At 45.4% G+C, this 24,776-nt stretch overlaps 1 protein-coding gene across 3 annotated transcripts in view; it reads left to right on the top strand.

Moving 5' to 3' along the window:
• CYTH3 (cytohesin 3) overlaps nt 1–24,776 on the top strand; it is an 81,257-nt gene that overhangs the window by 25,366 nt on the left and 31,115 nt on the right. The gene's annotated exons all lie outside the window — the stretch shown is intronic.

The following is a 24,776-nucleotide window of genomic DNA, read 5'->3' as shown; positions in this document are numbered from 1 at the left end:
CCAGCCCTGGGTCCTGGCTGTTGCAGGCACAGGCAAGGCGATTTCTGAATTGTCCGTTTCTTTATTGTGGCTCACTGAGCAGGCTCTCGATTGGAGGGCGGGGGGTGGGGTGCGAGTGCAAGGCTCTTGGGATTCCCTGATGGCAGGTGGCCCATCACGACAGGCCGTGAGGTTCTGCAGGCTCTGTGCCCTGGTGGGCTTAGCAGGACTTGGGGAGTAGCAGTTGCAGGAAGAATAAATGGAGGCGGGAGTGCTGGGTAGAGACCCCTGGTCGCCCTCCTGTTGAGAGCCCTGCCCCATCGCGTCCCCAGGCCCAGCACTCAGAGCTGGAGCTGCTTGGTCCCAGCAGCTTCTGGCCTCTTCTGCAGCCACGGCTTCTGGGGCTGCCAGTGCCTGCCTGTTGTTCTCCTAAGGTTGGAGAACTGATTTGCCTCCTGGTTTGTTTTAATTGTCAAGACTGCTTATGTCTGGGTTGGATTAAAGGCTGGTTGAGTTTATCCAGCATTGGGTTTGGCAGTGGGTCTGATGGAAGGGCTAGAAAGTAGGGAAACTGTTGGGAAAGTGCATCTTTGGGCTGATCAGGGGGAAGTGAAACTTTGAGGGTGTGGAGAGACCAGATGAGGCAAGTTTAAAGACTGGGCGCAGGTGGGGACAAGAAAGCAAAGAAGCCAGGTTGTTCCCGGCTATGGTCAGAGAAGAATGGCAGGATTAGAGAATTTGGGAGGGGGCGTGTTTTGAGACTTTTCAAGACAGCAGTGAGATATCCTCAAAGAGTCTGTGCATGGGGGTGGCTGTTCGCTGTTTTAGGGCTGTAGGCTGTAAAGTCAGTAGCCTCCCCTCAGAGGTGCAGACAGACGGCTGCCTGTCCAGTGAAACAGACACCGTAGAATGTAGGAACTGTGTCGGCTGAAGGGATTGGCCCAGAGGCAGGGGCAGAGCTGGACTGCTGGCCTCTGGTGGCCAGCTCGATAGAGCCCATCCCAAACGTGCAGATGCATGCAGCCGCATCAGCAGTGAGCTCAGGTGCTCGTGCCGAGCCCCTGGAGGGATGGGGGCATCTGGCCGGGATCCTGATGCCCTTAAACTGCCTCCCGCCTGGTTCGATCATGTGCGCACACAGCGGTTTTCCATTATAAATGGGCTCCCCGCTTGGAAGACGATGTGACGATCATGTTAATTTCTAGGATTGTCTGTCCCCCGGGATAGGTTTATATTTATCTCTGAATTGATCAGTCAGTACTGAGAGCAATAAACAGATGCTCAAGGCAGTTGTCTTTCTTACTGTAAACTGGTAAATGGGCGTGCTGAATCGAAACATACGTTTCTCAAGTGTGACTAGCGTGTGTGAGGACCTGAGGGATGAGTCCACTCACAGCCTACAGAGGCCCTCGGGTGCTGAGCACCCCTGAGCGAGGCTCCTGGGGAGAGGTGCTGGTCTTACCTCTCGAGAAGTGCTGTCACGAAGTCCCAGGGACCACAAGCAAGTTTCTCACTCCTGGCCAAGAGCCCTTTGGGTTTCTGCTCGGGCTGTGCGCCCCGCCCGGGCTCCTCCGTGAGCCCTGTTCTCATCTGCCTGCATTGCCTCCTCAGCCTCCCCCAACCCTCAGTCTGCCTTTCCTGTTACTCCCCCTTTTCCCCCCAAGAACCTCGTGCGTCTTGTGATGCGTGTGAATGCTGCCTTTCCTGACAGGACAGAAGCTACTGGCCAGACCGAGGCCGTGCTGGTGCGTCGTGCGTGGCGCCTGCTGCCGGCACAGTCCCCGCTCCCGAGCGCGTGCTCAGGAGCACCTGCTGAATGTGTGAAAGCCAAGTGTGGTCGGTACAGCTGAGGGGGCGGAAGGCCTAGCGAGAGCCCAAAGGGGCCGCAGGGCCTCGGCACCGGGGGTGGGGGGTGGCGAGGGGAAGCCCTGCCTCGGGGCCGAGAGCCGCTGTCCATGAGCCGTGCCTGCCCCATGTGACCCGCTCAGCTGCAGAGTCGTGTCCTGTTTCAGGATGAAAACAGCATTATCGATTTTCTTTTTTCTGATTGTGAAAGTACAAGCTCCTAAAATTTTTCAGAAAATTACAAAGAGGAGAATAAAAATCATCTGTAATTCTACCATCGTCACCACTTTGGTTTGTATAACTTGACTTTCCTGCGAGTGAATGTATATTTTTTTCGAAGCACAAGCAAAATTCTATGTACTTATGGTTTCCCACCCAGCTCTTCTCATTTAATTACATTGTAGACACCCTTCCATGTCAGCGAGATCTACATTGTCTTTGATTGGCTGCGTGGTGTTGTCGTTGGAATGCAAGCCTTGTCTCCTGTCCTGAACACTTGGATTACATTGGGTTTTTTGCCATGTAAATTGCACTGTGATGAACATTCTTCAAATTGTAATTTCAGTCCTCTGAGACAGAACTTTCCTTGAGTCTAGTGGCTGAGAGTAGAATGTAAATTGGGACTCCAAGTGTTTATTTGACTGGTTCTGTCTCTTTGGGGTTTGCATCAGTCATCATGCCCTCCACAGATGCAGAAATCCCCACAAACAAGTTCCCCCTTTCCCCCTAGCAGAATGGGAATAGGTACTTTCAGCTTTAGGTGCCTGAGACTACTCTGAGGAGGAGAAATTCCTTGCAAGTTTCTAGATGAAGGCTGTTCATTGTGGTTAATGTGTTAACAGCAGTAGCAGCAGTACTGATGGTAGATTGTCAGATGTCCACAGGGTGTCTGATGTTGCGCTAAGCACGCGCTGTCAGCCCCATTGTACAGATGAGGAAACAGATTAACTTGTACAAGGTGTAAGGGTGGAGCTGAGCTGTGGACTCACGATTGCCGGCTCCTGGGGGTCTGCCTTGGCGACCACGCCCTCTCCACTCTGTATGCCTTTCTAGGAAAATGAGTTCCCTGGTAGCAGCCAGATACAGTTTCTTCATAAGGTTGGAGAGGCAGAGTATTTTTAAACATACAAGCAGGGCTGTTTTAACATTTGGGGGGACCGTATTTAAAATTAAGATGCGACGACCTTTTTTATGTGGCCGTAGACGGTAGCAGACGGGAGAGGAGAGTCAGTCAGGGGCATCTGGCTGCCTTTAGTAACTGCCTGTTTCCTCCTCGGATTTCCCACTGCCCTTTCTTTGGCTCAGCCAGGCTTCGCCCTCTGTTCCTCCAGTTCTTGCTGTTGCTGGACAGCTGTTAAACACCTGTTCCTCTCTGCCCGGAGGGTGGTGGTTGTGTGTCTGCAGTGGCTCTGCTTCTGCTTTGTGTCTGCTCCAGGAGCCTTCAGAACCGGGGGTCCCGTACGGCCCCTCGTGGGAGCTTACGTTCCCCCGGTCACTGCAGCTTCCGTGGCTCCCCAGTGAGCAGTAAAGGTGTCTCACGTGATTGAGGGACGTTTCCCCATCACAGGATTAAGGGCAAAGAAAAAGATAAGGCAAAGTGGAGGAAGGAAGCCTTCTGCTGAAAGAAGGGTGGGCTTTACGTCCTTGGACGCGCGCTGTGGCTGAGAGTGAGGGGCTCTGGGCAGTGGCAGGGTGGTGGGGAGGACGCGCCTCAGAGTGGAGACAGCCCGGGTTTCCGGAGACTAAATGTTAAAGTTGAGCGTGGTTTGGAGACTGATGAGAAGTTCTTTTGCCTGCTTGACTTGCTTTAAAACTGTTCATTTTTAATTCTTAAGGTCATCTGGGGGGGAGTCTCTTTGCTACCCAGCCTGACTCTTTCAGTGTGGCCTGACCCCTGAACCCCACCCTCCCACACAGCTTGAGAACTTGATTCTTCTCTCACAAAGACTTCTTTCCAACCCCTCACCTCCCCCCAAAATACTCCGTGTTTGGAGGATAGTGCTTTGAACAGAGCATGGCTGCAGGGAAAGTTAAGCATGTCCTTCTGTCCTATGGACGTGGAAGAGTGTGAGCGTTAAAGCAAAGGTCGATAAAAGCGGAGTGCCCCTCCGAGCCGGGGGACATGCTTCCGCTCCACGAATGTGCTGTGTGTTCTGCTTGGCGGGCCTCTCTGACCTTGGGAAGAAGGCGACCAGCAGTGGCTGGAGACAGGAAGAGGGAATGGAGGATTGAGAGAACAGTTCCTTAGCCCGTTCTTCTGTGAGCTGTGGTTTCGTGGAGCTAAAACACTTAAATAAGGATATAAAATAAGGGAACACTTCACGTTTTCACATTCATTGTCAAGAAAATTTTTTTTTTAATTGGAAGAATCTGAGTCAGGATGAACGCAAGCAAAGGTCTGTTTGTTGAAATCTACTCCACCTACCACATTTTCATGATTAAGGAAACAAAGTAAATGAGAGGCTCTCATTCTCCAAAAAGTTAGAATTTTCATTCCCTAGTTCAGCTGAGGTCCTGTAAGGTTACTTGTTCACATTCACAGTGGAATTTTCTGCTGGAGGAATCATAATAACATTTTCAGGAACATTCTCAATAAAGTTTATGAGAGCCTGTTGTCCTGGGAGATCTACAAAGAATCTGACAGCCCATTTGGGTGGAGAAGTACAAAGTTGCTAATTACTGAAAGCTTGGTTGATGTAAATGCTTCCCCTAACCAGAGCCCCAGCCCTAGTTTCTCCAGCCCCGGAAAACCTGCCAAGCCTTGTGGGCTGGAGGCTGTGGTCTGTGACGGTGGCCCCAGCGTCTTGGTCCGTCTTTAGTGGGAACGTTTCCAAGTCTGATGTTTGTCATAGGATTCTGCCTGAGATCCCTCACTGCGGTTAAGAAATCTTCTATTCTTAGTTTATAGCATTTTTTTTCAATCAGGAAGAGCTGTTGAATTTTATCAAATGCTGTTTTGCCATCTATTTGAGACGGTCATATGTTTTTCATTAGGAGCCTTTCTGTACTATGTGACTTAAAAAAAAACAAAACCAACCATTTGCACATAGTATATCCAGGCACCCGAGACTCAGGGCTCCTTTAAAACCCTAACTTTGCAGCCGTGTTACCGTGGGTGTTTCCTCTTGAACTTCATTTCTCCTTCGATCTGTCTCTGCCTGCTGTCCATTTTGAGGCGAGTTTAGCATTTCTAGGTGGTTAGCGGTTTCTTCTTCTTTTAGAAGCTTCTGCCATTTCACAGGTTTAGAGGGGGCGGGAGCACGCACCCGCATGTCAGGGACTTTGGGAAGCCGGCTCTCCTCTCCCAGGTTCTGCAGGACTGTCACGTTGCTGAGTCCGAGCCTGGAATGGCATTACAGAGCCCGGCAGCTCGGGCTCAGATTTCAGGAGGTGACTGGAAAGTTCACAGGACTCAGCCTGGGAGTAGCTGAAAGATTTGACTGGGATTTTCGGCCCAGCCTGCCGACCTCACCTTCCCTCCTGGACCGTGAGATAAAAACCACGTGAATAACACCTCCATTTGCCTGCTTTGCCCTAAAACACCTCACGTTAAATTCCGTGAGCCTTCTACCTTTTGGATGTTTGTGAATGGGAAGCGGGGTGCCAGATGCTGTACAGCTGTGTCCAGTCCGCTCCAGACGGAGCCGCGGCGCAGGCTTCCCAGCCAGCAGTGAGGAAGTGTCGGCGCTGCCTTCCAGGGCGGGGGGCGCGGGGTTGGGGAGGTGGGGGTGGGGTGTTGTTTGAGGTGTGGGTGTGCAGAGGGTACGGGAGGAACCCTGGGCCTTTAGGTGGACACCTGTCCCATTCTTCTAGCTGAAAGTGGGCGCCGATCGTGGACATGTTCCCTTTTTAAAGACACACCCCCTTGACCTGAGGTTGGATTTGTCAGGCCAGGGCCTCAGGTTGATGTTCTGGACCACTGCCTAGTGATGGACATTTCACATCGGCCCTTCTTGGTATAGAGACAGAAATTACCCTTTTTTTCTTTTAAAATATTTTCGGCATACATTTTCTCCACCTTTAAGTGTTTTGCAAGCTTCATAGTAAGGTCGGCCCTGTTTGGACAGTGCTGCTCCCAGGGCTGAGTTTTGCTCCCAGAGCGATTTCTGTGAGCAGTTGGATGGACTCATTGTGTTGCTCAGTATGACATCGACAAGCCTGTGTTGTCTTGATTTATCTTATAATTCAGACTTTATTAATACTAGACATTTTATTCAGTAGATGATAGGTTGACTGTTGGTTTAGAATTTCTTTCGGGGCCACCCTCATGTGCTGCATGTTCTGGTTTTTCTGGCTTCTGTAGGGCTACAGAGAAAGGGAAACGAAAAACAAGCACACGACGGCAGAACAGGATCCAAAACAAGGCGACTAACCGAAAATCTTATTTTCCCTAATAGGTTCATTGAGGTACAATTTTTGTTTTGTTTTTGTTTTTGGTAGGGGGAGGTAATTAGATTGTTTTTTAAATTTTTAGAGGAGTTACTGGTGATTGAACCCAGGGTCTCATGCATGCTAACCATGTGCTCTACCACTTGAGCTATACTGTCCCCCGGAGGTTCAATTTATGTACCGTAAAATTCACCCATTTGAAGCGTACAGTTTGGTGACTTTTTAGTAAATCTACAGACTTGTGCAACCATCACCCAGTCAATTTTAGAACAATTTCATCACCCTCAAGGTTCCTCCTTCCTGTTTGCAGTCAGTCCTTGCACCATCCCTGGCTGTCACTGATCTGCTTTCTGTCTACGTAGATTTGCTTTTTCTGGACGTTTAACATTAATGGAACCATCCAGCACGTGGCCTTTTGAATCTGGCTGCTTTTGCTTTGCGTCATGTTTTCAAGGTTCATCTGCATTGTGGCAGGCATCAGTAGTGGGTTTGTTTGTTTGTTTTGTTTTTGTTTTTTGCTGAACAGTATTCCATTGTGTGGACATAGCACAACCTGTTCACCCGTTTGTTGGTTGATGGACATTTGGATGGTTCCCACCCTTTGGCTGTTGTCAAAAGTGCTCCATGAACATTCATGTACAACTATTTGAATACTTGTCTTAAGTTCTTCTAGGTATATTCCTAGTGGAATTGCTAGGTCATATAGTGATTCTGTGTTCAACTTTTTGAAAGACCGCTAAAGTGTTTTCCAGAGTGACTGAACCATTTTACACGTATTAAAGTTCCAATTTCTCCACATCTTTGTCAATACTTGTTACTGTACTTCAGAGAAAATTACAATAGCCATTCTGCTTGGTGTGAAGTGCAGTCTTATGGTCATTTTGGTTTGCATTTCCTAATGACTGGTGAGGTCGAGGATGGTTCCATGGGCTTTTTGGGTATTTGTGTATCTTCTTTGAAGAAACGTTTATTCATCTCCTTTGTATTTTTCAATTGGATTATTTGTCTTCGAGTTGTAGGAGTCCTTTATATATTCTGGATACTAGGCCCTTATTAGATACATGATTTGCAAGTATTTTCTCTCATTCTGTAGGTTGTCCTTTCACTTTGTTAGTAGTGTCCTTTGATGTACAAAAGTTTTATTTGATAAAGTCCAATTTATGTTTTTTGTTGCCTGTGCTCTTGGTGTCCTATCTAAGAACACATTGCCAAAACCAGGGCCGTGAAGATTTACCCCTTCCTACATTTTGTTTTAAGAGTTCTATGGTGTTAGCTTCTGCATTTTGCTCACTGATCCATGTTGAGTTGATTTTTGTTTGTGGATACCCAGTTGTCCCAGCATCATTAGTTGAAGAGACTCCTCTTTTAAAGACTTTTTATACATGGTTCAGTTTTTAGGCTCTCCATTCCGTTCTATCGATCTTTTTATCTTTCTTTGTTCCAATACCACAGTGTTACTATTTGAGCTTCAGTGAAGGGCATACACAGTTCAGTAAATACCTACTGACTCAAGCTTATTAATAATGTTCAGATGATCTCTGTTTAAGAATCAGTGAAAGTGCAGACTACTCTTTCTAATAATTTATGTGAGGAGAAAAGAGATTGCGTGATAGCTCTGAAGAGATGTCGTTGTTCAAAGGGGATGAGATTGGAGGGGTTTGAACGTGCTTGTAGAGTGACGGAAAGAAGAGGGTGGGAAAGATAAAAGTTAAAGATAGACGAGAGAGGGTGTGGCTTAGGGAGCAAGGTTTCGGAGGAGGAAAGGAGTCAGAAGGCAAGGGCATAGGCTTCTATGTACTGAAAGATGCCCACCTTTACCTGACTTAACCGGAAAGCTGGTCGTTCTTCCTCTGTTAGATCTTGCTCTTTAGACTGTTTTGCTTTCATGAGTGCAGTGAGTCTTTCCCCTTTTGGGAGTGAGTTTTAATTTAAAATAAGCTAAGAATGACTGAGATAAATTGTGGCCTAAGAAACTTAGTTTTCATATAAAAGGCATGTCTTGGTCCTATGATATTTGAGATTTAATTTTCTTTTTATTGATTATCATGATTTTTACAAAGTTGTTTGAAATGGATAGAGTGGAGTTTTTAAAAGTGCTAGTTTGGTTGAGAGGAGACGTGATACAGTCAGGTGCTAATTGTAAGAAAGCAAATGGCACTAAAAGTGGACCAAGCCGCCCTAGTGCAACCTGGGCCCCACGCTGCCTGTGCCATCGACATCTGTGACATTCAGGTTGTCCCATTAAACATGCTTATGCATTTCCATTTCTCTTTCTGTGTCCATGTGCGTGTAACTTGTCTGTACCCCGGAAGGATGAACCTGAAATGCTAACTGTGATTATCTCAGCGTGTGGCGGGGTTGTAGCTGCTTTTTCTTTTTGCTTCTTATTTGCTTTTTCTGCATGAGCTTGTGGTTTTGCTTTTTGTGTGGTGGAAAAACTGAAAATGACTGAATGGGGGTAGAGCTGTTAATCAATGAGAATTATTTCTGTGGAAACTGAAAAGACAGTATTTGCCCCGTTCGCAGGTTTTGGTGATTTGACTGCTGTAGTTACACACATTATCTGTTCTTGAAATCCCAGAGAATTAATTTGTGTAGAAGAACGAACCTAATCTCCATGTAAGTGGAGAAGAAGTGACATACCTTTACTTCTGCTTGCTCCAAATCCTGAAGGAGAAAATTACTTGCCTCTCAGTTAAGGCTGCCGGCAAGTGCTTAGTTCATGTTAATTACTGATTCACTGACTGTTTTGAACAGGCCAACCAAGGTGCTGTGTGGGACTACTTTTTGGGGGGGGGAGACTACTTTATAAAATATTCTTTTTGTCATATTAGCTGTGTTGTCAAATAAAAATTAACCACCACCCAGAAACGTGGAACATTTCTTTGTTATAATGAATCATAGTGTAGTTTGTAATGAGCTGGTTCAGACTGAGAGCCCTTCATGGCAGCTTATGTCTGGGCTGCTGCTTCCCTAGACTCTGAAATGTTAAGGAATCCTCTGGTGGTGGGTGTCATCCCTGCCTGGGAAGAAGGTGAGAAAAGCCAGGCTCTTGCTGGTGCGGCGCAGAGACCATAGTCAGGTGTCACCCGCTCGCTCCCATCTGGTGTCACATCTTTGGACTGAGCGAGCCCTGAAGTTCAGTCAGTGACGTTGGACCTTGACTGTTCTGTCTTTGAAAGTCTGGCTGGTGTTTCATTAGCATCCTGATGCCATCCCAGTCAGAGACTGCGATGAGTGCCTGGCAGGGGAACCACACTTCTCTGCTCTTGAGCCAAGGTCTCTTCTTAGTCCCCCTGCCTGTTTTCCTGGGATGACTCGCCAGACCCGTGTAACTGGAGCTCAGGCGTGCACCAGTTCCTTCTGTCCAGTCACCAGGGTATAGAAACTTGGTTTTTCCCTTAGGTGATGTACACTTTAAAAAAAACCAACTTTTAATTTTGAACTAATTTTAAATTCACAGAAAGTTACAAAGAGAGGTCTGGTTTGGTCTTCACCCATTTCCTCTCGCTGGTTACAGCTCGTGTAACTGTAACCTGGTCTCAAAATCAGGAAATTGATGTTGGTACAGTGTGTGTGCAGGTCTGTGTCATCTTACCACCCGTGTAGATTCCCATAACCCCCACTGCATGCGAGATAGAGAACTAATCCGCCATCACAGAGGCCTGGGCCTCCTCCCGCTGCCTCTCGTGGTCACCCTAGCCGTCCCTGACCCCCGCCAGTGACCAGTCTGTTCTCCGTCTCTGTAACCTGTTACTTTGGAAGTGTTACATAGATGGAATCATGCGGTACGTAACCTTTTGAGGTTGGCTTTTTCCCTACTCGACGTAACGCCCTTAAGGCCCCTCCGGGTTGTGTGTGTCAGTAGTTGGTTCCTGCTTATTGCTAAGTCGTGTTCCGTGGTGTGATGCACCACAGTTTACCGCTTCGCCTGTTGCGGGACACTTCGACTGTTTCGTTTTTATATATTATAACTAGAGGTGCTATGAACAATTGTGTGGACCTAAGCTTCGGTTCTTTGGGATAACGTCCAGGAGTGGCACTGCTGGGTCATGTGGTAGGTGAATGTTTAGGTTTGTAAGAAACTGGAGAACTGTTTTCCAAAGGGCTGTGACGAGCTCCGCTCCCGCCAGCACTGTAGGAGGGACAGGTTCTCTGCACCCTGCTGGCCTTTGGTTTTGTCTCTGCTGTTCGTTTTCGCTGTTTCAGTGGATGTGTTGTGATGCCGCGCTTTTCTCATGGCTGGCGATGCTGAGTATCTTTTCACATGCTTGCTTGCTGTCTGTGTTTCCTCCTCAGTGTAATGTTTCTTTGTGTGTTTTGCCCATTTTCAAAATGGGTCGTTTGCTTTTCTTACAGTGAATCTCCTAATTTTGTTATCTTTCGAAATCTGGGTACATTTGTTACGGTGGCCTGTGGGCCGTGATCTTTGATGTTACTGTTGTGATTGTTTTGTGGGGCACCGCAGACCGCAGCCACGTAATGTGAACTTAACTGACGAATGTTGTGTGTGTTCTGACTGTTCCTCCAGCGGGCTGTCCCCCCACCTCTCACCCTGTCTTCACACCTCCTTATTCCCTGAGTCACAGCAATATTGAAATCAGGCCAATTAATAACCCTGCCGTGATCTCTAAGTGTTCAGCTGAAAAGAAGAGTCGCAGGCCTCTCACTTTAAATTGAAAGGCAGAAACAGTTAAGGTTAGTGAGGAAGGCATGTTGAAAGCTGTGACAGGTGGAAAGCTTGGACTCTTGGGCCAAACATTGAGCCAAGTTGTGGTTGCAAAGGAAAAGTCCTTGAAGGAAACGGAAGGTGCTGCTTCAAGTGAGCAGGTGAACGGTGCAGTGGAACAGCCACATTGCTGATGTGGAGAAAGTCTTAGTGGTCTGGATGAAAGGCGAAACCAGTCACAACATTCTTGTAGGCCAAAGCCTCATTCAGAGGGAGCCCCCCAAACTCTCTTCAATTTTTTGAAGGCTGAGAGGGTGAGGAAGCTGCAGAAGAAAAGTTTGAAGCTGGCAGAGGTTGGTTCATGAGGTTTAAGGAAAGAAGCCGTCTCTGTGACATAGAAGTGTGAGGGGAAGCAGCGACTGCAGCAAGTTCTCCAGAAAATCGAGCTCAGATAGTTAACGAGGGTGGCCGCACCAAGCAACCGGCTTTCATTGCAGACGAATCAGCCTTCTGCTGGAAGGCGATGCCGTCTAGGACTTTGACAGCTGGAGAGGAGATGTCAGTGCCTGGCTTCGAAGGAGGGGCTGACCGTCTTGTTCACGGTTAATACAGCTGATGTCTTGTGTTTGAAATTGATGCTTCTTTACCATTCAGAAAATTCCAGGGCCCTTAAGAATAAGACTAGATTGACTCTGCCTGTGCTCTGTTGGCGGCACAATGAAGCCTGGATGGACAGCCCATCCGTTTACTACATGGTTTACTGAATTTCTGAAGCCCACTATTGAGACCTACTGCTCAGAAAAAAAGATTCAATTTAAAACACTGCTGCTCATTGCCAAGGCATCTGGTCCCCCAAGAGCTCTGATGGAGGTGGACAGCGAGATTCATGTTGTTTCCATGCTGACACAAGCCATTCTGCAGCCCAGGGATCAAGGAGTGATTTCAAATTTCAAGCTTTATTATTTAAGAAATAAATTTTGTAATCTATAGCTGCCATAGGTGGGGATTCTTCTGCTGGATCTGGGCACAGTTGATTGAAAACCTTCCAGAAAGGGATCACCATTCTAGAGCCATTAAGGACATTCATGATTCATGGGAAGAGGTAAAAATACCAGCTTTAACGGGACTTTGAAAGAAGTTGATTCCAACCCTCACAGATGACTTCAGAGGAGGAAGTAACTGCAGATGTAGTGGAAATAGCGAGAGACCTAGAGGTAGCAGTGGAGCCTGGAGATGTAGCTGAACTGCTGCAGGGAAACTTTGCTGGCTGAGGAGCTGCTACTTATGGATGAGTGAAGAAAGCAGTTTCTTGTGATGGAATCTACTCCCGATGAAGACGCTGTGAAGACTGTGGGAATGAGCACGGAGGCTCGAGAATATTACAGATATCTAGTTGATAAGGCAGGGTTTGAGAGGACTGGCGCCAATTTTGAAAGAAGTTCCACGGAGAAAATGCTGTCAAACAGCATGCATGCTGCCGGAAAAACGTTCCTGAAAGGAAGAGCCAGTCAGTGTGGCAAACATTGCTGTTGTCTTATGTTAAGATATAGCCACAGTCGCCCCCGCCTTCAGCGGCCACCCCTGACCAGTCAGCAGCCACCAGCACTGAGGCAGGACCCTCCACCAGCAAAAGGATCACGACTCACTGAAGGCTCAGATGATGGTTAGCACTTTTTAGCAATGAAGAATTTTTTATTTAAGATATACATACATTGTTTTTTCAGACATAACTCTGTTTTACATTTACTAGACTACAGTGTCGTGTAAACATAACTTTCCTCTTGCACCGGGAAACCAAAAATGTGTGCGACTTGCCGCACTACTGTACGTGCTCTGTGGCGGTGGCCAGGGAGCGAGCCTGCGGGCTCCGAGGTCTGCCTGTGTTCCAGGCCTCCTCCGCTTACCGTTCCTTTCTTTTTAAAGAGCTTCCTTTAGCCATTTCTCCAGCGTAGGGTTGCTGCTGACAAATTCTTCATTTTCCTTCATCCTAGAATGTCTTAATTTTTCTTTTGTCCTTGAAGAATAATTTCAGCAGGTGCAGAATTCAGGGTTGATAGTTTTTATTTCCTTCATTTGAAAAATGAGCTGCTTCCTCTCGCTGCCGCAGTTTCTGATGAGAAATCCTGTCAGTTGGATGTTCCCCGCCCCTGGGTAAGGTGTCCTCTTCTGGCTGATTTCAGACTTTTTCCTCTTTGAAAAGCTGATGACATGTTTTGGCAGAGACCTCTGGGTGTGTTCTCTGGGGTGTGCTCAGCTTCTTGATTTTAGAGGTTTATGTTTTGGGGGACAAATTTGGGAAGTTTTAAGTCATTAAAAGAAAATGCTTTTTCATCTCGCCCTCTGGGCCCTCACTTGCTGCAGGGAGTTCTCTGTACCCGTGACGCTCACGGCCCCTTTCAGCTGCAGGGCACCCCGCCCCCGGCTGCGCAGAGGTCGGACAGTCCCCAAGAACAGCGTCCTGGTCCCACACGTGTCTCTGCTTTGTCGACTCAGGTGCCCTGTACTGGGAAGTGCTTTTCTAGAATCCTGTCATCACTCTTTCAAAATACTGGAAGTAACAGGTGTGATCCTCCTCAAAGGAACAGGGGGTGTCCCAGCCGGTCTTGTTCACACGCGGAATAACTCTGTAGTTGTGTGTAGGGTGGTGGGTTTTGTTTAAATTCTGGTCTGTCTGTATTTACCCCAAGAACCTACTCTTCTGTCCAAAGCTGATTAAAATCGAGATGAGAAAATGCTGTTGTCTGTGTGACTGTGGTGGGTAAGGAGGCACGGGCTTTCTCGGAGTGGGTGTGAGTACTGGCCCGCTTAGTCGTCGACCACTTTGCTTTATAAGCGGTAGTTTTATATGACGGGAAAAATCTTGTCGATTTTTGCATCCTGCAGATAAGAAGGAAACAATAGATCTTACAGGCCCTACCTTTCCCTTGAGCTAGCGAGTGACCCTTGCCCAGTGTGTGTTAGGCTTTTAATTTTTTGCCTATGATTTTCTTTGGGGTGTGAACAGTTTTTTTTTTTTTTTATAGCTTCTAAGGTCACACCTAGGCCTTGTGAGAGCTTTGGCCCTGTTAGGTACCAGTTCCCAAGGGGAATTCCGGGACTAAGAATACATGCTTATTTTGGAGATTACAGCAGTTTTTATGGTTTTGAAGAGCCAGATATGGTGTAGGTTATTTGGGAATACTTAGTAATATTTGAGGAGAAAATAAGAGGAATTTTTTCTTTTATAAAGCATTCTTTATACAGATAAAAAGGAGAATTTTAAATTACATTAGAAATCTGTAGAGTTCTTTAATTGTCTGTGAGACAGTTAAACCTTTTTTAATGTTTCAAATTTTCAAAAAAAATTTCGACGTTTTATTATGTATATTTCCAATATAAAGAGAAGTTGGAGAACTAACTATATAGTGGCTGCGTGTAAGCTCCTCCTAGATTCTCCCATTAACCTTCTGCTGTGTTTATAACACGTGTATCCTTTACCCATCTCTCACCTGTCAGTCCATCTCATGTTTTAGGCATTTCAGAGTTGTAGGTGTCAGGACACTTCACTCCTTTGACAGGTTTTTTTTTTCTTATTTATATGGTCCAAGAAGGGCCCTCTAAACACTTGGAGTCAAAACACCTGTCTCGTCAGAAGTTCTAGTTAAGACCACGAGGTGAGGAGGGTGTGTCGCTCAGTCCTTTCCGTCCGTGATCTTTCCTAAAAGACTGCCAAGAAGAGCTCCCTCCAAACTCAAGTTTACACAGCTTGAAATGACCTCCCCTCCGCCCTGGGCGACCCTGGTAGGCTCTTGCTGTGCTGGCTCCTGAGGAACAGTGTTTGTCTGCTCTTTGGGTGTAACCCGGAATTAACTGAGGGGTCTGGGAAAGCTGGATGAGACTGTGCTCAGGGACCTGAGGAGGGGAGGCCAGAGATGGTGGTGCAGTCACCCTTACGAACAGTGTCTCCTAGATCAGCGCTGAGGGCCAAGGAGATGAACACTGAGTGACTGAAGACAACGGCACAGACCAGGGGGCCGCTGCACTGGGACTGAGGTTGTATCGAAGCATCGGATCAGACTGCCTCATTGTGTGGAGTGCTGGGCGCTGGTGTCATCAGTGCCCTCCATGTGAGAATTATTTGACACAGAATTATGGAAACTTTACTAAAATGCTCTGGGAAGTTTTCCCCCTCCTTCCCAAGCTCTGCTTTCTTCACTGCATGACAGTGGATGGTGCTGGAATGTGTTTTCAGGAATCCACCAAGACCACAAAAGTGCAGGAATTAGTTTTTTTTTTTAAATTGCAGAGCATTAACAAATAAGCAAACACCTTATCCCTGGAGCAGCTTTTGTGAAGACCCTGTGTTCTGAGTGCTGAAATAATTCAGATGCTTCGGAGCTCCTGCTGTGTGCTAGTCGCAGCTCTTTGTGCGGGGAATTCAGTGATGAACAAGATAGGCAAGAATCGTATACCTGGGAGTTGATATTCTTGTAGGAGGAGACAGACTGAACAGTAAATCAGCAAGATGGTAATATTAACACACTGTACTTCTGGGTGCCACTGTCTGATGAAGTGATTACTATCATCACTATTAAAGATGAGAAATTGCAGCCCTTGTGCACTGTTGGTGGGAGTGTAAAATGGTGCGACTGCTACGTCAGAGTGTGTGGAGATTCTTAAAAAAAACAGAATCACCATACGATTCAGCAATCCCAGTTCTGGGTCTGTATCCAAAAGAATAGGAAACAAAAACTCAAACAGATGTTTGCACACTCATGTTCACTGCAGTATTATCTTATTAACGATAGCCGAGAGGTAGGAGCAACCCAGAAGTCCATCGACAGATGACTGGGTAAATAAATATGGTATATAGGTACACAGAGTATATGTGACACCCTATGTCACATGCTGCAACATGGATGGACCTTGGGGACAAGATGAATGAACCAGCCACACACACACAAAAAGACAAACACTATGATTCTGCTTATGTTCAGTATCTAAAGTAGCCAGATTCATAGAAACAGAAATTTGAATGGTGGTCGCCAGGGGCTGGAGGAGCGGAATTAGGAAGTTAGGGTTCAGTAGGTGTAGTTTGGGTTTTACCAGATGAAGAAGTTCCGGACTGTGAATATACTTAACACTCCTGAACTGCTGCTAAAAATGGTTAAGATGGTAAATTTTATGTTTTTTTTTAACCACAATTAAAAATTTATTTTCTTAGATGGGAAAAGTAAAGCGCAGGAGGCCAGCATCACAACTGATGGGGTGGCGGAGCCAGGAGCCACGCCCTGCACCCCGCACCCTGGCTCCCGGCACATGTATTTAGTCTCTCTGACTGCTTCCTGACACCCAGAAACATTCTTTTCTTTATTGAAGTGTAGTCAGTTTACAGTGTCGTGCCAGTTTCTGGTGGACAGCGTAGTGTTTCAGTCATACATGTACATACATTTATTCATTTTCACATTCTTTTTCATTATAGGTTACTACAAGATACTGAATATAGTTCCCTGTGCTGTACGGTTGAATCCTTTTTATATATGGTCATTAGTATCTGCAAATCTCAAACTCCTAGTGTATCCCTTCCCACCCACTTTCCCCCCTGGTAACCATACGTTTGTTTTCTATGTCTGTGAGTCTGTTTCTGTTTTGTAAATAAGTTCATTTATGTCTCTCTCTTTTTTTAGATTCCACATATGAGTGATACCACATGGTATTTTTCTTTCTCTTTCTCACTCACTTCACTTAGGGTGATGATCTCCACGTCCATCCATGTTGCTGCAAATGGCATTATTTTATTCTTTTTTATGGCTGAGTAGTATTCCATTGTGTGAATACACCACACTTTTTTTTATCCAGTCTGTCTAATGGATGTTTAGGCTGTTTCCATGTCTTGGCTATTGTAAATAATGCTGCTGTGAACATTGGGGTGCATGTGTCTTTTTGAATTATATTTTTCTCTGGATATATGCCCAGGAGTGGGATTGCTAGATCATATGGTAAGTCTATTCCTAGTCTTTTGAGGAATCTCCATGCTGTTTTCACAGTGGCTGCACCAAACTGCATTCCCACCAGCAGTGTAGGGGGGTTCTCTCTCCTCCACACCCTCTCCATCATTGATCGTTTGCTAACACTCCTGATAATGCTGAGGCTGAGAAAAAAATAAAACAGTGAAGTCTTACAGAAAAAGGTTGTGCGGGGAGCTGGGGATCCTTTTGACACGGTGAGGGGAAGGTTGCATTTGAGCTGAGGTCCACAGGAGAGGAAGGGAGTCCGCGGAGGACCGGTAAGTGGCTGGCATGAGCTGGGGGAGCAGCTTGTGCTCAGGGCCTGGGAAGGAGGTCGGTTCTCCTCTGAGGGCAGTGGGGCAGTGGGAAGGTCTGTGGGTTCCAAGACAAGAGATGTGATAGGATTGTTTTAGTGAGTACTTGCAAAACTTCAGTTGGAAAGGAAATTGAGAATACATTCTAGAATATTTATTTGTCCGTTTTATAATCAAACATCAAATTGAAGGCTTGCCTGAGGAGATCAGACTTCAGGATTCATAAATGATTAAACCATTGCCCTCTGACTTTTTTTAGGGGGTGAGGAGGGCTGTTTAAGTGTATGTCGGTGTGATGAGTCTGCCAGTCAAGGCGGTCTGCCAGTGAAGCAGGTGTGCCCGTCTGTCTCTTTTTGAAAGATTCATGGAGATACATCTTGGAAGGAGAAACGCTGCTTTCCTTTAGCCTGGGGACCACTACTCAAGGTGATGTCTGAGCATGGGTCAGTGTTCACTGGAACTAGTGAAATGAACTGGAGAAAAGATGGACGTGCGCGCAGAGGGTTGCTTTTGGGGATGCCAGCAGCAGGCTTACTGATGCAGATTTTACGCGCTTTTAGCCAGAACTCCCCTGTGACTTCAGGAAACTGGTTATAAGAATGGTTTTATCTTCTCAACTTAATGAAGCTTTCAAAGGCAAAGTTTTTGAAAATAATTTAAATGAAAAGAATAAAATCCAGTCTTAAATTTTAGGTGACATTTTTCTGACATTGTGGTTGAAAATCTCATTTGAAATCTGGTTAAGGAGCCTCTTTCATCTTCTGTCTGATCTTCAAAAGGACTTGTTGGAAGTTAGGGCTGATTAAATTGGCAGAGTTGACTTTCATAAAATTGTTTTAAGAGAATTGTTTGGAAGCTGTGGGTGTCATTATCTCATTTTAGAAACATTATTAATAGGTTTATTTTTTAGAGGAGTTTTAGATTTACATTAAAAACCTGAGCAGATAATACAGAGTTCCCATATGGTCCCCTCTGTAAGAGATTTCTCTGTTACTGACATCTTACTTAAGTGTGGTACCTTCGTGACAATTGAACCAATACTGATGCATTAGTATCATTATCTAAAGTCCATAGTCGACAACAGGGTTCACTTTGTGCTGTGCAGTTCTGTGGGTTTTGACAAATGCATAATGACGTGTTTCCACTATTGCAGTATCACACAGAATAGATTCACTGCCTAAAAATCCCCTGTGCTCACCCCATCTACCCCTCCCCTCATCCCCCTGAACCGCTGGCAACCACTGAGCCTCATACTGCCTCCATGAGCTTGCCTTTTCCAGGCCGCGTGGCTGGAATCACGCAGACTGGCCTCTCTCCCTTGGTCACGTGCATTTCAGGCTCCTCCGTGTCTTTTCATGGCTTGATGCTCACTTCTCTTTAAGACTGAGTAACAGTTCGTTGTCTGTTGGACCACAGTTTCTCTGTGCACCTACTGAAGGGCGTCTTCGCTGCTTCCAGCTGGGGGCAATTATGAATAAATGTGTGCAGGTTCCCATGTGGACAAATTCTCAGCTCACTTGGGTGAATTGCCGGGAGTGGTTGCTGGGTCTCCTTGTGAGGCTGTGTTTCGCTTTGTGAGGAACTGCCACGCTGTCTTCACGCGATTTTTTATTCATGTGTATTTGTGGAGCTGTTCCCACGCCACCCTCTCCCCTCAACCACAACTTCTGCCTGTGAATAAAATCAGTTAAACAGGCTTGAGATCAAAAGCTGTTTATTTTGTTCTTTCAGTTACCCAGGGTAGAAACAGAAAGTCTTATTGTTCCTTATTAATTGCTCATGATTGAGGTTAAACAAAAGTCTTATGATCTTTAAATGCTTCTTGTTCTGATTTATTTTAAGATACAGTTTTTTGAAATTTCAAGTAACATTCAAGAAGAGCATTAGATTGTGATTAGCTTTTGACATAGTAATTAGATAAAGATACTATCCTATTGCAGGTGAGGTAACTGAGGCACAGGGGGGTTAGGTAAGTTGTTGCTCAAGGTCACACAGCTAGTAAGTGGCAGAGACAAGCTTTGAGACAGGCATCCTGGCTGCAGGACTTAGACTCCTAAATTCTATGTCATGTTGCTTCTGTACATAATCTATTGCATTCATGGTTTGAATGAAGGGCATATATGTGCAAAGCTGTATTTTAGCAGTGGTTCTCAAATTTCACTGTCAACCAGAATCGTTTGGGAAGCTTGTTAAAATTCAGAGTCCTAGGCTTCTTACCCAGGGGTTCTGGTTTGATGGGCATAGGGCAGGGCCCAGGAAGCCTGTTTTAAACAAGTACCTTCAAGTGATGCTGATGGAGAAGGCGTATAGACCAGGTTGTGTAAGAACAGCTCTAGATAACCAGCTGGAATCACCGATTCAGAAGAAACACATTGGATAAGGATTCCGGAGAGCTGGCTGAGTCCTTGGCTCTCCTGTGTAGCTTTGCTGGAAGGAGCAAGGGAATAAATTGTCCTTTACCACCGCCTTCTGTGAGATACACACCCCCATGGAAGTCCGCCTGTCACTTGGTGGCGGTTAGCTACATCACCCGACAGGAAAAGCAACAGCTGTGGGTTGACAGGTTGGTCATCAGGAGGATGTTTGCACCCAGGTGCAAAGGCTGATTTGGGGAGGAGTGCAGCCCCATGTGAGTGTAAAGACGAAGCAGCTGTTTTGAAAACTTGCAACTACTGCTCTCGCTCTTAGTGTCTTGCTGACCTTGTCTCTCTGCTGTGCAGTCATTCTTAACTGCCTCCTCCAGGGGCAGATGCACATGCCTGAGACAACGGCAGACTTTGGAAAATAACAGCAGTTGATTTCAAAGGTTTCATCTTCTAGGGCAGTTAGCAACACTTTTTATCTGCTCGAAAACAATTTTGAATTAAGGAATGCTATTGTTATAAATGTTAATGTTACAAAGTAAGTATTCTTTGTAGCTGTTATGTTACTGATTCTAAGATGTACTTTTTTATTGAACTACAGTTGATTTACAATATTGTCTTTGTTTCGGGTGTACAGCAGAATGATTCATTTGTGTGTGTGTATATATATATATATGCATATTTCTCTTTCACATCCTTTCCGTATAGGTTATTACAAGATATTGAATACAGTTCTCTGTGCTGTACAGTAAATCTTTGCTCATCTGTTTTATAGATGGTAGTGTGTGTTAATCCCAAACTCCTAATTTATCCCTCCCCTTATTTTCCCCCTTGGTGACCATGAGTTTGTTTTCTGTCTGTGAGTCTGTTTCTGTTTTGTATATAGATTCATTTGTATTTTTTTTAGATTGCACATATAAGTAATATATGATATTTGTCTTTGATTTATTCCACTTAACATGATAACCTCCAGGTCCATCCATGTTGCTGCAAATGGCAATATTTCAATCTTTTTATGGCTGAGTAGTATTCCATTGTATAAATATACCACATCTTCTTTATCCAGTCATCTGTCGATGGACATTTGGGTTGTTTCCACATCTTGGCTGTTATAAATAGTGCTGCTATGAACATTGGTATGAGTGTATCTTTTCAAATTAAGAGTTTTTGTCTTTTCTGGAAACATGCCCAGGAGTGGGATTGCTGGATCATATGGTAGCTCTATTTTTAGTTTTTTAAGGTCCCTCCAGACTGTTTTCCACAGTGGCTGCACCACTTGACATTCCCAACAACAGTGTAGGAGGGCTCCCTTTTCTCCACACCCTCTCCAGCATTTATTATTTGTAGACTTTTTGATGATGGCCATTCTGACTGGTGTGAAGGATAGATACCTCACTGTAGTTTTGATTTGCACTTCTCTAATAATTAGCAACAATGAGCATCTTTTCACGTACCTGTTGGCCATAAGATATACATTATAGCTTCTCTGAAATTAGAATGCATCTTTCAGTTTGGCACCTTAAAGTTAAATTTGGTAGTTTTAGTGTTTTTTATTTCTTAACAGACTTAAAATAATGGTGTACTTGATAACTGATGGATTTTTGGTTTTCTGAAATATACGATTCTGTACAGGCAGACCTTGGGGATGATGTGGATTCGGTTCCAGGCCATTGCAGTAAAGCACGTTGTGTGACATGCCTTAGTTTCCCAGTGCACGTAAAAGCTGTGTTTACACTGTACTTTCGTCTGTTTAATGTGCAACAGCATGGTGTCTAAAAACCCCATGTACATACCTTAAGAATACTTCATTGCTTAGAAACAATATCTGACAATGCAGGGTTGCCACAAAGCTTCAGTGTGTTCACAGAATGTTATCTGCAAAACACAATGGAGTGAAGTGTACTGTGAATGAGGTCTGCTGTAGTTATTAGCTGCTCTAAAAGAAAAAAAGGGGGGAAGGTATAGCTCAGTGGTAGAGCTCCTGCTTAGCATGCACGAGGTCCTGGGTTCAATCCCCGGTACCTCCGTTTAGACGAACAAACAAATAAACCTAATTACCTTCCCCTCAACAGCGGCAACAACAAAAATCCTCTTCCGTGTCCCTTATGGTACCTCTGCGGCTTCCTGCCCCTTACTCGGTGTTCTGTATTTTGGAGGCAGAGGGTGTCAGGCAGAGGTGGTAGCGAGGCCGTCGGATCAGGTGTGTACCTCCGACCGCACCGTCCTGAAGTCATCCTAGGTGGGCCAGCATCATTTCCGTTCATGTGTGCCGAGTTCTCAGAATGCTGTTTTAGTGTCTTTTAAAGGAAATTCTTCTTTCTCTCTGTTGAGGACTATAGGGGATTACTTATCCAGAAGTAGACTTCTAGGAGCAGTGAACACGATGCCCAAAAGCTAAGTGCACACAGAACTCAGGCTGTCTTACACGTCTGTGCACGCACACACTTCTGTAACTGCCACCCAGGTCAAGTGTAGAACCTTCGCAGCGCCCCGAAGGCGCTCCTGTCCGTACCTCTCCCACCAGAGTAACCACTCCCCTGATCTTTATTACCACAAGTTCGTTTCGTCTGCTCTGGACGTCTCCTGTGAATGGGATCACACCGGGAACGCAGACGCATGGGTCCCTGCGTGGACCTGTGTGTTCAGTTCTCTTGGGTGAACACGTGGGGAGGGGGGCTTGCTGGATCACAGGCAGACTCGGGGTTGAGCCTTTTGAGGAACTGCCAGGCTGTTGGCCAGAGTGGCTGCACTTCATTGCATTTTTAACATGAATTTCTTTCCTGTGTTCTCTTCTCCTTCAGGATTTTAAATGATTGTTATTCTTCTAATTTCCTTTAAGGTGAATGCTTACTTTCAACTGAATTCTTTTCTGAAATCGGTATTTCAAGTTGTGAATGTCTAAGTATTTTAGCTGGAGCACAAAAGTACCGATACGTAGTGTTTCTCCATCATTCTCTTCTCAGAATTTTCTCGTTTACATTGTATTTTCTTTGACCAAGCAGTTATTTAGAATTGTTTCTTAATTTCCAGACAGATGGATTTTTTTAGTCACTGTTTTGTCATTGACTTCTAACTTAGTCTGTGGTTAGGGAATGTGGTCTTTGTGATACCATTGTTTCAAGAAGAGTTCTACGCAGGAACCACACAGCAGGCTGAGTGTTTGGGGCAGGAAGGGATAATGGAACAGACAGTTGGGGTGCCTGCCACAGCCCTGGAATGACTAGAGGAGGGGGCTCTGGCCTAGCCCCCAGCACTGAGTCACTAATGGAACTCCTCATAGGTGACCCCTGGAACCTTTGAGATCTATGTGTATCCCTGGCTGGGACGGGGTCCGCAAGCCTGAATCAGGAGGCCCCTGGGCTGCAGCACCATCTCAGTTCCTAGGAGGCTGGAAACTGAGCACCAGCGTGCTGTTGCAGGAAGTCCTCTGCCCCTGCATCCTCACTGGCCAGGAAGCGTTCTTTAAGAAAGGATAGGACCAGGACCCCCACTTCACTTCCCTCTTTGAAATCATGTGTGGTGCAGCCCATGGGTAGAGCCTAATTCGTCTTTAGAAGTCTGAATGCACTGGAGTATGGGAATGTGATTTTGAGCTTTCCAACCTCAGCTTTACAGTCAGGCACCTACCGAGGGGGAGCAAAACCAGTTGGTCGTATCCACCACACTGGTCCTGTGAGCTTTAGTAAGACTTGGTTAATGGACAGACAGTATAGAGTCAGATTGCATGAATGTCCCCTGTGCCCTCAGCTGCTGGGTGCGGTGGTCTGATTGAATCTATTTCCAATCAGTCGTAAGATGCATCATTATGTTCCACTGAGGGAAAAAAAACTGCCAATCAAACTAGACTTAATGATTTCTTCTCGAAGTTTTTTTTAATTTACATTGATTGAAAGAGTCCTTTAAATTTGTTTAAACATTGATTTTAAAACAACCGTTACTAATTGTGCATACATACAGAAAGTAAAATGTCAGCAGAATAATTCGGTCACAATATTCCTAAAACCCCTTCACCATCAGGGCCCCACTCTTTGGAATCGCTCTTCTACATGGAGCAGGTGTTTGCTTTTGACAGAAACAACAGTGTTGTCCTTTGCCGCTCCAGGGGTGAGTGATGCACAGTGTTCCTTAAAAGAGTGCTCCTGGTGGGGGGGTGCGGCGCACGCTCAGTGTGCACGAGGCCCTGGGGTCAAGCCCCGGTACCTCCAATATAAACGTAATTAAATAAATAAACCTACCCCCCCCAAAAAAAAACCTTAAAAAAAAAAAGCGTGCTCCTATATTTTCTCACTGGTTTTTAAGTTCTGCAGATCCTTATGCTGAGACTTACTGATCTTACCAGAAGGTGTCAATGAAAAGTTTGAAGCCGTAACGGGGCTCCTGTTTCTTCATCTGATGGTTCTTAAATTGTGTTTTTAACAGAAACATCAAGGAGTGATGCCCCTGGCAATAATAAGCACGTTCACAGATATGAAGGCAGTGGCCTACTTATGTCACATTAGATTTCAGAGATGTTAAAGTGTGAAAAAATGTGCATCTTAAAACTGATGAAGCATATTAGGTCCATTAGTTCAAGCTTGTTGATTGTATTAGTCAAATCTGTATGGCTTCCCCCCTTTTTTGGCAGGGGAGTCTTTGGGAAAATTTCAGTTTTCCATGTACCTTTGTCAATTTTTGCTTTATATATTTTGAAGCTATTTTGTTTGGTGCATCTACATTCAAACTTGCTAATTGTGTGATTAATTGAATGGTGTCATTATCTTGTGACTTTATCTTTGGTGTGTTTCGCCCGTGTTATTGTAGTGGGACCAGCTTTTCTTTGCTAAGGATTTGTCTGGTGTATCACTCTCTACCCTTTTAATTTCCATCATTATGTATTCTTATATTTTAGATATATCTTTCTTTGAAGGGGCATTTAGTTGGATTTTTTTTACATTGTCCATTTTTTTATGTCCAGGTTTTAAAACTTGGTCTTTTTTTTTTTTCTGTAGATGTTCGTTGTTAATGTATCAGTTATTTATGACTGTGTAACAAAGTATTCCCGAGTAACTGGCTTAAAACAGCCCTGTTTATTGTTGTGCATGTTCCTGGGAGTTGACTGGTGGTTCACAGACTGCTCTCATCTGGGTGCATACACGCTGCTGCATCAGCTGGCGGGTCAGCCAGGGCCGAGTTCCTCCCAGGTGCTACCCACCCTCCCAGGTCTGGAGCCTCAGTGAAGGCAGCTACAGCA

The sequence above is a fragment of the Vicugna pacos genome, chromosome 18 (genome assembly GCF_048564905.1).
Source record: "Vicugna pacos chromosome 18, VicPac4, whole genome shotgun sequence".
Lineage (NCBI taxonomy): Eukaryota > Metazoa > Chordata > Mammalia > Artiodactyla > Camelidae > Vicugna > Vicugna pacos.
Note: the sequence above shows the minus strand (reverse complement) of the source record. Positions and strands in the feature narration are given on the sequence as shown.